The sequence below is a fragment of the Solanum tuberosum genome, unplaced genomic scaffold (genome assembly GCF_000226075.1).
Source record: "Solanum tuberosum cultivar DM 1-3 516 R44 unplaced genomic scaffold, SolTub_3.0 scf00073, whole genome shotgun sequence".
In the NCBI taxonomy this organism is placed as follows: domain Eukaryota; kingdom Viridiplantae; phylum Streptophyta; class Magnoliopsida; order Solanales; family Solanaceae; genus Solanum; species Solanum tuberosum.
The window spans coordinates 1659757-1670586 of record NW_006239002.1 but is presented as its reverse complement, the minus strand read 5'-3'; positions in this window follow the sequence as shown (position 1 = coordinate 1670586).

The window sequence follows — 10830 nt, the reverse complement described above, 5'->3', positions numbered from 1 at the left end:
GGGGGGGGGTAGGGGTGAGGATGGGGTAAAAATATTGAATTTAAAAACAAACTTTAAATTATTATTTTTTTTGGGGGTGGTTGGGGGGGGCTGGTTTGAGGGTAGGGACCAATAAATTGATTTTTGAACAATTTTTTTTTAATTGAAAGTTGGAAGAGAGTTTTGGAAAATGTTTTCCTTAAATTTTGAAAGGAAGTCATTTTCCTTAAATTTGAGGAAAATAAGTTGATTTGGAAAACATTTTCCAAAACATTTAACCCAACCAAACATGAGAAAATTGGAAAACATCGGAAAAGGGGATGATGGAAGGAAAATAAGGGATTTTTTATATTTTTTAAAATGGTAGGGAAAATATGATAATAAATGGTGTGTATAAGTAATTTTTTCTAATAATAATAATAGAATTTGTATGGAACTGATTAATTTTTGAAGAATAAATTAAGCATTTTAAGTTTTAATACAAAAGACTTAAATTCCGCGTTGTGACCTGCCTCAGCCCATTTAAATTTTTTTAAAAAGTGAATATGTCGTCCCCTGACCTGTACGTTCTGCCCGTTGTCAATCCTATTTTTAAATATGGTTATGCTGGAAAAAAAGTATCTATAATTTAAAAACAAAATCAGAACAAAAAAAATTAATCTTATCTAATCAGGTTATATGCTAAAGTAAATTAATTTGTATTTTGAGTTTATTTGACTCTATTGAAAGATATTGACAATAAACTTATTTGTAATGTTAGCAGTTTTAAGTGTTTAAGTCATTTTAACAGAAAATGTGTTTATTTGTATTTTTAAATCAAATGTATTAATTATTTAATTATGTATTGAGAATTGGACATTTGTTAATAGTAAAAAAAAAAAAAAAGAGGAGTGAATACAAGAGAAGTGATGAACAACACGTAAAAAATAAGAAAATAGGCCCACTGTTCAAGTGTCAAAAAAATAAATAATGAAATCTCAAATAATTATTGTTGGTTGTGCCTCTTCGATAAAATATTTCAATTCCTTTTAGACTGATCAGATTTTGGCTTGCCCCTGTGAACTTCTAGCCATAGTAATTTTTTTGAGAGACTCTATTTAGTTAAAATGTGACTTTACTATATAATTTCATTAATTTGAGTGTCTATTTAAGGAATCAACTCGTGTTAGTAAGGAAAATTGTTTCATCGAACTTTTGTTTAGTCTACAACTTTGAGGGAAAGTTAGAATTTCGTTAGCTGTTTAGAGAATATTTAGTTGAAATTAAAAAAAAAAAAGTATTTGCAATTGAAATTGAGAAAGTATTATGTTAAGATATGAATTTACTTAAACGAAAAAGTGTTGCTACTGAAAATTATTATTTCACTTAAAATATTTTGCAAACAAATTTGAAATGACTTCGAAATTTCTATATATTTTAATTTGAAGTTGAAATAATTGACAATACTGTGAAACAAACATTGATTCACAATAGATATTTTATTTTAATATTTATAAATAATTAATATTTGCAAACACTGTATGTCCACAAGCCTGCCTAATATGTGCATATTGTTAGGGAAAATGCTCTACGAGTATAACACAATATGACAAAGTTTAATTACTATTACCGGCACTAACTTTTAGAGTGGGCTTCATCAAACAAATCGTTTCTACAATAAATAAATGTAAATATATATTTTTTAAAATAGGGTAATGTAGTTGTATTTATTTATTTACTTATTTTTATATTTACTAATTTTCAAATAAAAATAAATTTGACACGTTAAGATGTTGGCGTTGACTGTAGTATTGTAGTGCTTAATAATCTCCAAATGCATGTATCAATAAAATTTTTAGCAAATTGAGAATATACTAATTAAACATTGAAAATCTAACGATATTTGACCACTTTCATTATTTTACATAAAGAAAATAAGAACCACTATGTATAAACTACGGAACCGATAATAGTATAATTATTTAGCTACGTTGCAATTAGTTTTGGCAAATGAGCGGATTGGGTCAAATTTGGACGGGTTGAAAATGGGTCAACATAAAATGGGTAATAATTCAACATGCCCATATTTGATATGGGTAAAAATGAATTGGGTAACAAATGGGTTGGATAAAATACTAGTTTACCCATGTTTTACCCATATTTTCATGAGTAAATAGTACTCTACTTAAGAATTCAACATGGAGAAAATATTTTAGTCTTTTTTTAGATGAAATATGTTGAAAATGCTTCATTAGTTTTATTGTATCATAAAAGTAAAAAATAAAATCCTATAACTTTTCAATATAAAATAAATTTGTGTTTTCCTGGAAAACAAGTAAATTTTTTATTTATTTTCTCATGTTTGGTTGGTGAGTAGAAAATATTTTTCGGAAAAGATTTGTAGTGTTTGGTTTATGAAGGAAAAATATTTTTGAGAAATATCTTTTATTTTTACTAGAGTAGAAAATAATTTTTGAAATTGAAAATATTTTTTAAAAACAATCTTAAAATATTTTTTTGGGGGTGGGGCGTCGAGGGTAGGGGTGAAAAAATGAAATTTTGAAGTTCAAAATATTTTTTAAAAATAAACTTAAAATTATTTTTTGGGGATGGTAAGGGATGGGTGGGGGAGGGGGTCGAGGGTAAGGGTGAAAATGTTTTCCTTCATAGCAAACACACCCTAAAACATGCTTAATACACTTTAAGCAATATAATGTCAATACTAGTACATGATTTGCTTAGTTTATGTTATTATTTATTATCCAATATAAAATTAAATAAATAAATAAAATATAATTAGAATTAACAAAAGAAATGTACATTTAAAATAGATATTTTTTGAGGGCCAAAGACTTCACATTTTCAATTATAGAGAAAAATAATTAGTTTTATAAAAGAACATAAAAAGGAAGAGAAGTTACAATATATTTGGTAATATCATGAGTTTTGAGTGAATAAAAGTTAGAAGCTTAACTCATTTGGTTAATTCATATTTTACCCATATTACCCATATTTTACCCATATTTTACCCATATTGAATATGAGTATCAATCCATATTTTATCCATGTAAAAAGTCACTCACCTAATTCATTAAATATGAGCGAGTTGAGTGGGTTACCAAAATGGGCTATTTTGCTGGCACTAATTGCAATCTTATAACAAGAAGCTTGAAGGAATCACATTAAATTAAAATAACTAAATGTTGGTTACTTAGCATTTTAAATTAATAAAATCCATCATTTGCATAGCCATCCGTTAGTGGCAGTTTCTTACATATTGTTTTAAGTGACATATGTGGCATTACTATCCTCTCTTTATGTGCATTTCATTTGGGCTTAATTGCTCATTATTTTGGTGGAAATAAACGTTGGTGGACTGGTCATGGGCAGCATATATATATTTGTTGTCCGTTGTTGACATTAGTTATTAACATTATTTCACTCTTCATTCCTCTTTATTCATCGTAACTTATGTAACCTCAAGAGAGACGAATCCAGAATTTAAAGATAGGGAGGGCACTACTAAGAGTGACTCAAGGGTATTTGGGCTTAATTGCTCATTATTTTGGTGGAAATAAACGTTGGTGGACTGGTCATGGGCAGCATATATATATTTGTTGTCCGTTGTTGACATTAGTTATTAACATTATTTCACTCTTCATTCCTCTTTATTCATCGTAACTTATGTAACCTCAAGAGAGACGAATCCAGAATTTAAAGATAGGGAGGGCACTACTAAGAGTGACTCAAGGGTATTTGGGCTTAATTGCTCATTATTTTGGTGGAAATAAACGTTGGTGGACTGGTCATGGGCAGCATATATATATTTGTTGTCCGTTGTTGACATTAGTTATTAACATTATTTCACTCTTCATTCCTCTTTATTCATCGTAACTTATGTAACCTCAAGAGACGAATCCAGAATTTAAAGATAGGGAGGGCACTACTAAGAGTGACTCAAGGGTAAGGCTAGGAGTGACACAAGAGTAACGTTAGCATTTAGCAAAGCCTTCTTAGGCCTCCAAAAATTTGAGGCCCCAATAAATTTTAATAGTGAATTTATTATTTTATTTCACTTAAATCAATATTGAACATTATAATTTTAAAAAAACAAAGATCTATCTACTTTTTATCAAAAATATTTTAGAACTTTGAATAAACAACTCAAATCTTCATATTAATAAAACTCATCTATAAAATGCGAAGAATTGTCTCTAAAACTAGCACTTGGTTGAGAAGAATTATGTTTCGTAAAAAATCTATCCATCTCAAACCACAAGAATCAACAACAAATTAGTGAAAAAAAATATGCTTAAAAAGAAGAACTTACCAATTTACGCAGAGATAATAGAAGTAGGAGTTCAATTATGCAATGAAGAATACTTGTAAGTTGTAGATTTAAAATTAGTCTTATATTTTGTTTAGAATTGTGCTAGGTAAAATTAGTCTTATATTTTGTTTAGAATTGTGCTAGAGCTTTTATTTATTTTTAAATTCAATTAAGAAAGGAACGGGACCGGATGCCAAAAAAGAGTGGTTAAGAAAGGGGATGGGGCCAGATGAGGTAGCAAAAACGAGTTTTAATAAAAGAAATTTTTAAAAAGGTTTATTTTAAGAGAAAAAGATGAATTTAAAGTTAATAAAAGGTTAACTTCGGCGCGCAGCGAGTTGGCAACTACAACCAGTGCACCAATAGAAATTTTTGGTTGTTAGGGAGCACAATTAAATATATTATCGTTTTATCAACTGTCTATACATATATATATATATACAATTTTTTTTTAAAAGTTACCGGATGCACGTGCACCCTCACGGATGCATGTGGGTCCGCCCCTGACCTCAAGGTTTTTTATCTTTACTATTTACTATCTCATTATCATCCTATTCATTACTAGAAAGACTTCCTCTACTATAAATAGTTGTGGTCTTCATTTGTTTTACACACAGAAAATATATAGTGCATAAAGTTAGTCAAAAAGAGAGTTTTTATTAAGTGGAGGGAGGTGTTCTTTTTGTGGAGTTTTGGACTCAACTTTTGTCCAGAATTTATTGAGTTACACTTTATGATTAGACTGTTATATCCTGAAGGCCGGGAACAAGTCAAAAGGACTACTGTTAGACCAGACTAGACAAAAATTACAACAGAGAAAAGGAAAAGGAACTAATAACCTCTAACACCTCTCTCTCTCTCTCTCCCAAAGAAAGCTCTTTTTTACATGAAGCCTCACGATGGAGAAAAAAAGCTAAACTACGGTTATCATATATCTATGAAATCTGAATAAGTTGGACCAGTAAATAAATGAAATGACAAAAATTATGGAAGAAGGCCGATGTATGGCGTTTGAGCAACGTAGTTCCTCTCCTCTTCATCCGAGATGACACTTCCAACTGCTTTCACAAACACCGCAACAAACTCAAATGCCAATTTCACCATTCCGATGCATATCTTCAACCTTTGAATCATCATTATTATTCTCGAAATCAACGTATTCTTCTCCTCTTTCTATTTTTCGCGTTTTTATTTTCTCTGTGGTTCAACACTAGTACCTGTTCTATTTATAGTTTTCAACATATGTTCATAATTTGTACAACATATAAAAAGCTTGACCTAAATATGGCTTTTGAAAACCCTCCAAGAGGCGGGGACTATATAATAATAATGATGATTGAAATAATGGCATGGAACAATGTAACGTTGTGAATGGTTTCAACTTGTGGGTGATATTGGCAATAATAATTTATTGACAACCTTATCCTATGTATATCGTGTTGGCATTAAAATAAGAATAACTTTCACATATAACAAATACAAAAATCATATTTGTATGCTATAGCTATAGTTTGCATAATTGCGCTCCATAGCAAACATAAATATGTATATTTCGCTATACATATACAAAAGAAAGCAGTTGCATATAATCTTTTTCTGTTTCGTTATACATATACAAAAGATCAATTGTATAATTTGTGTTTGTATAAAGTGAGAAAGAGAGAAAGGCAAAAGAAAACTGGGCAGAGAAATATTTATATTGTATAATCATAAGTGTATAGGACGGAGATATATGTATTTGCATGTGTATATACAATTTTCTCTCGCTTTATACAAACAGAAACGCAATATATACATTTCTGTTTGTATAAGCGAGAGAGGCGAGGGAGAGACTAGCGAGCTAGATATGGGTGAGTGGCGAGCGAGATCTGGGAAAGCGGAGAGAGGGAAACGAAAATATATGTATATATACAATTTTCTCTCACTTTATACAAACACAAACACATTTTATACATTTGCGTTTGTATAAAAAGCGAGAGAGGCGAGTGAGATTCACGAGGAGAGAGGCGAAATAGCAACAGTTTGTTGTAGGGTACAATTAAATCAAACTATATTTATAGCATTTAATTCGAATTAATAATTTGTTATTATATACAATTTTCTCTTAAAATAACGATGTATATTTATTAATTATACAAGGACGAAAAACAAAAAGCGCTTTTAATTAGAAAAATAAATTAGCCGCACACAGATCAACGTTGGTCTATGTTAAAATAATGGAATTGTTTTATTATGTATTTCGGGGTAAAGAAATACTTACTATTAGTAGAGATGGATTCAAAATTAAAATCTATAGAGTTTAATATTTTTATATTTTTGTAGTTGTGAAATCAAAATTTAGTATGTATTATTTTTAATTATAGTTTTAATGATATTATATCTATAAAGTATTTGATTCAGTTCGAATTATTTTGAAACTAAAGTGCATCTGAATTTGATAATTAGATACGTAGAAGATTCTCACTGATTGCGTTAGCTAGAGGACAAACATAGTGACTAATCTTCACCTAATATGAGCTTTTTAAATTTTAAAAGTGAATATAAATAGGGACATGATGGCATTGTTTAAGTTACTTTTGAGTACCAATAAAAGAAAAATTGTTTAAGTTACTTTTTGGTGAAGAGGCACTTTGTATGTCTCTTCAAAGGTTGCAAGTGTTTTAATTTGACACAATTTGTAAGAACACAAAATTGTTGTAGTTACTTTTTTATCCAAATAATTCAGATTCGCATAGAACAAAAACATCTCTTTTATCTCATTTTCTTTATGTTTCTTTTTGGAGCTTCATGACAGTGCTACTTAGCTATTAAAAAAATTAATAGAATATAGTGTAGTAATTACGTGGAAAAGTGGATATATAATAGTAATATATTTTGGCTGTAGTAAGTGAGAAAAGTGTCATGGTGACAATGAAATACTGAGTTTTATTATAGGACTTGATTTGTGACTGATCAAGACATTTTTTAAAGTTTAAAATGTTTGTTCAAAAGCAAAAACAGGATAAGATCGATATTTGGTAGTATCTTTTATCAGCTTAAAAAAAAAGAGAATATTTGGTATCTTTTGTCCTAATTTAAAACGATAGAATTTTGAGAAGTCATTGATTAGAGTTTGGTATCAAGGAAAATATTATTCACAAAGTTTTCTTAGAATATATTTTTCAAAACAATATGTAATTTTTTAATATATATATATAAAAAATTCGAACACTAAGTGGGGGCTAGGGTAGGCTAGCAATGAGAGGATGGTGGGACATTGGGCTATGGAGGATGCAGAGAGATCAGCTGGTAGACCCTACGAGTCATTCGATCAGTGCAAATTGCAACCAGATAGACAAGAATATTCGGAAAGGATTTGTATAGTTAATTTTATTATTTAGTATGTATGGCAGGATAAATTATAATAATGGGATAACTACCGATATGTATTGGAACAAAAAGAATGGGTCCCATGTACATGCATCGATATTGTATACCATGTATATCTGATATATAAAAGAAGGAAAAATGATCTGATATATCCCTCAATTTTGTCATTTAGAGTCGATATATTCCTTGTTATGAAAGTAACTCATATATACCCCTACTTATATACAAATGGCTCACATATACCCTTTTTCTCTAACGGAAATGGAAAAAAATTAATTTTAGTTTAATTTTTTTTTTTTTTTTTTTTAAAGAAATATAATCCCATATGGGTATATTTAATCCTCCTCAAACATATTTTTTTGACTTTTTTTTGTTTCAATGACTAATTTAGATTTATTATTTTGATAGTCAAATTTATTTATATTTCACTAATGTTCTTGTAAAACTTATTATAGATGACCAATTTTTTTCTTCAAATACAAAAATTAAATTACAATATAGACAAAAAAAATAGTTTTAAATTATAATATAACCACAAAAAAATAGTTTTAATTTTTTTCTCTTTACAATAAGGAATGAAAGAAAAAATAAAATCAGAATAAGAAACTCAAATAATGATAATCAAAGAAGTCAAAAAATAATTTATGTATGAAAAAAAAATATATATACCTTGAACTTTGCTAGAAGAATCATATATACCCCTAATTTTTTCACTTCCGTTAAATGAAGGGTATATGTGAGCTCATTTTGTAACGGTAGGGGTATATGTGAGCCGTTTGTATAACGGTAAGGGTATATATGAACCACTTTTATAACGAGGGGCATATCAACTCCAAATGACAAAGTTGAGGGGTATATCAGACCCTTTTCTCATAATAGAATATATTATGTATATATAATGTATTGATATCGTATAAATAGTGTATATCAATGAATATTTGAAGAAGCTTTAGTAGTTAATGAAATCTTTTAATTCCGACTAACTCAAAATCATTTTTAAATGGTCTAAAAGTTACATATGAGCACATTTGGATGTTTCGAGTTTTCTTGTTGTTTGATCTGTGAGATGAGATAAATAAAATTATATTTTATGAGTTTCAATCTTATTTTTTTTACGTGAAATAATTAATTTCATCATTTTATAATATAAATAGTGAGATAAAATAAATTCAAAATTAATTAATACTTATAACCAAATATAGAATAATTTTTTTTCATTTTATTCTGAAATTATTATTTTTACCTTACCAACCATGCAACCTCTATGGATATAGTGTCGATTGTTGGAATTTTAAGGTAAAAAATGAAAAATAAGAAAAAATACTTTTGAATTGCACTTAAAAACACCTTTTAGATTATACCTCTTCATCTTATTCTTTTTATTGTCTATAAATAAATTCAAAGATACACTGAAGCACCGAAATTTGGATTCTTTCTCCCCTCTAACTGTTATCTGCATTTGTTTTAAAAAAAACATAAAATTTAGTTAAGTCTCGTGATTTATTCTATACGTTGAGTTCACTAAAGTTTTTTAATTTGAATTGCCGCTATTACAAATAGCTTATTTTGTTCTATCGTTGGTGAAATTAATTGATCCAAAATCTCCAACAATAGCGAGGGAATTAATTTCCTTAAAGACACGTAAGAAAATTGTGCTCAAATTTTTTATTTTATGTTAATATTTTCTATATTCATCTTACTTTTTGTTTTTGGAGGAAACTAAAACCTTTGTAATTTTCTATTTCTATTTTGGAGATAAAATCCATGTCATTTTCTATTTTATTTTATCACCCAATTTGAAGATATAAAAATTTCATCATTTTATTAGATCGGATTAAAAAAAAACGATAACAGAATTAAAAAAATTGATTCATCATTTTATTAATAAATTATTTTCAAAATTAGAATTTCAATTTATTTACAATATAAGCAAGTAATCTTTTAAAAATTTATTACAAAATATATATATGATACGTTCATGATTTGTAGATCATAGAACAACCGTTGTTTTTTAAATTTTTTTAAATATTTCTCTCTCAAATAACATAGGAGGAGTGTCAAGGACCCTTTTCTACTTTATTTTTAATTATTATTATTATAACAATTAAACCAACGTACGTAATATCAGAAAGACAAAAAAAAAAATAATAAACCTCATGTTTTTTTAATTATAAAAATTAGCCGTTTACTCATCAATGTTAGGTCTACTGTCTATATATTGAATAAAATGAAATTGATTGTTAAATAGTATGTGGTTTAGGACAATGAAATACCATATGTTGTGGTAGGTCAGGATTTACATTTCATGAGTTTAATCTTTTATGTTTTTTTCGGTCATGATTGATTTTTGCATTATAGGTTCAACATTTGATATTTATTAGAATTTTAGTAATTTATCATATACTCCCTTGTTCCTAATTATTTGTCCACTTTTTCTTTTTTAGTTGTCCCTTATTACTTGTCCATTTTTGACAAATCAAGAAAGGACAAAATATTTTTACCTATTATACCCTCAATTAATTACTTTGAAAAAAGATAGAACTTCTTGAAAATCTCAAGTTTTTAATTTATCTCTTCATAATTAATAGGGGTAAAAATGGTAAACTCACTATGTCAATAATTACTTTTTAATAGGTGTGTCAATTCAAAAGTAGACAAGTAATTAGGGAAAGAGGGAGTATCTATTTAGACCCCGTATAAAAAAACCACTAATTCTAATCGTTGAAACTAAAGTGCATATTCTTCCCTGATATCATTGGATTTAGGTGTGTCCACGGTTTGGTTAAAAATCGATTCAAATCGAATTAAAACGATAAAATAAACCAATTTTATTTAGATTTGATTTTGTTTGGTTTTAGATTTTTAAAAATCGACAGTATTAGGTTTGGTTATGATTTTATTCGAAAAAATCGAAGAAATAACCGAACTAAACCTATAAATTATATACATAATATTTTTATTGATATACATACTTAATATATTATTTCTATAAACAATTTTAAAGATCTTATATATGTTTTCATCAAAAAAATAATTAAAATTTACTTATTGAAAGCAAAAAGGCCTAAGGTGAAAACATTTATGTTATTGATTTCATGTATATGAGTGTCTATGACAATTCTTTTTGTGGGATTGAAAATGTTACTGTATCTTCTTTCTAGGACAAAATAGTG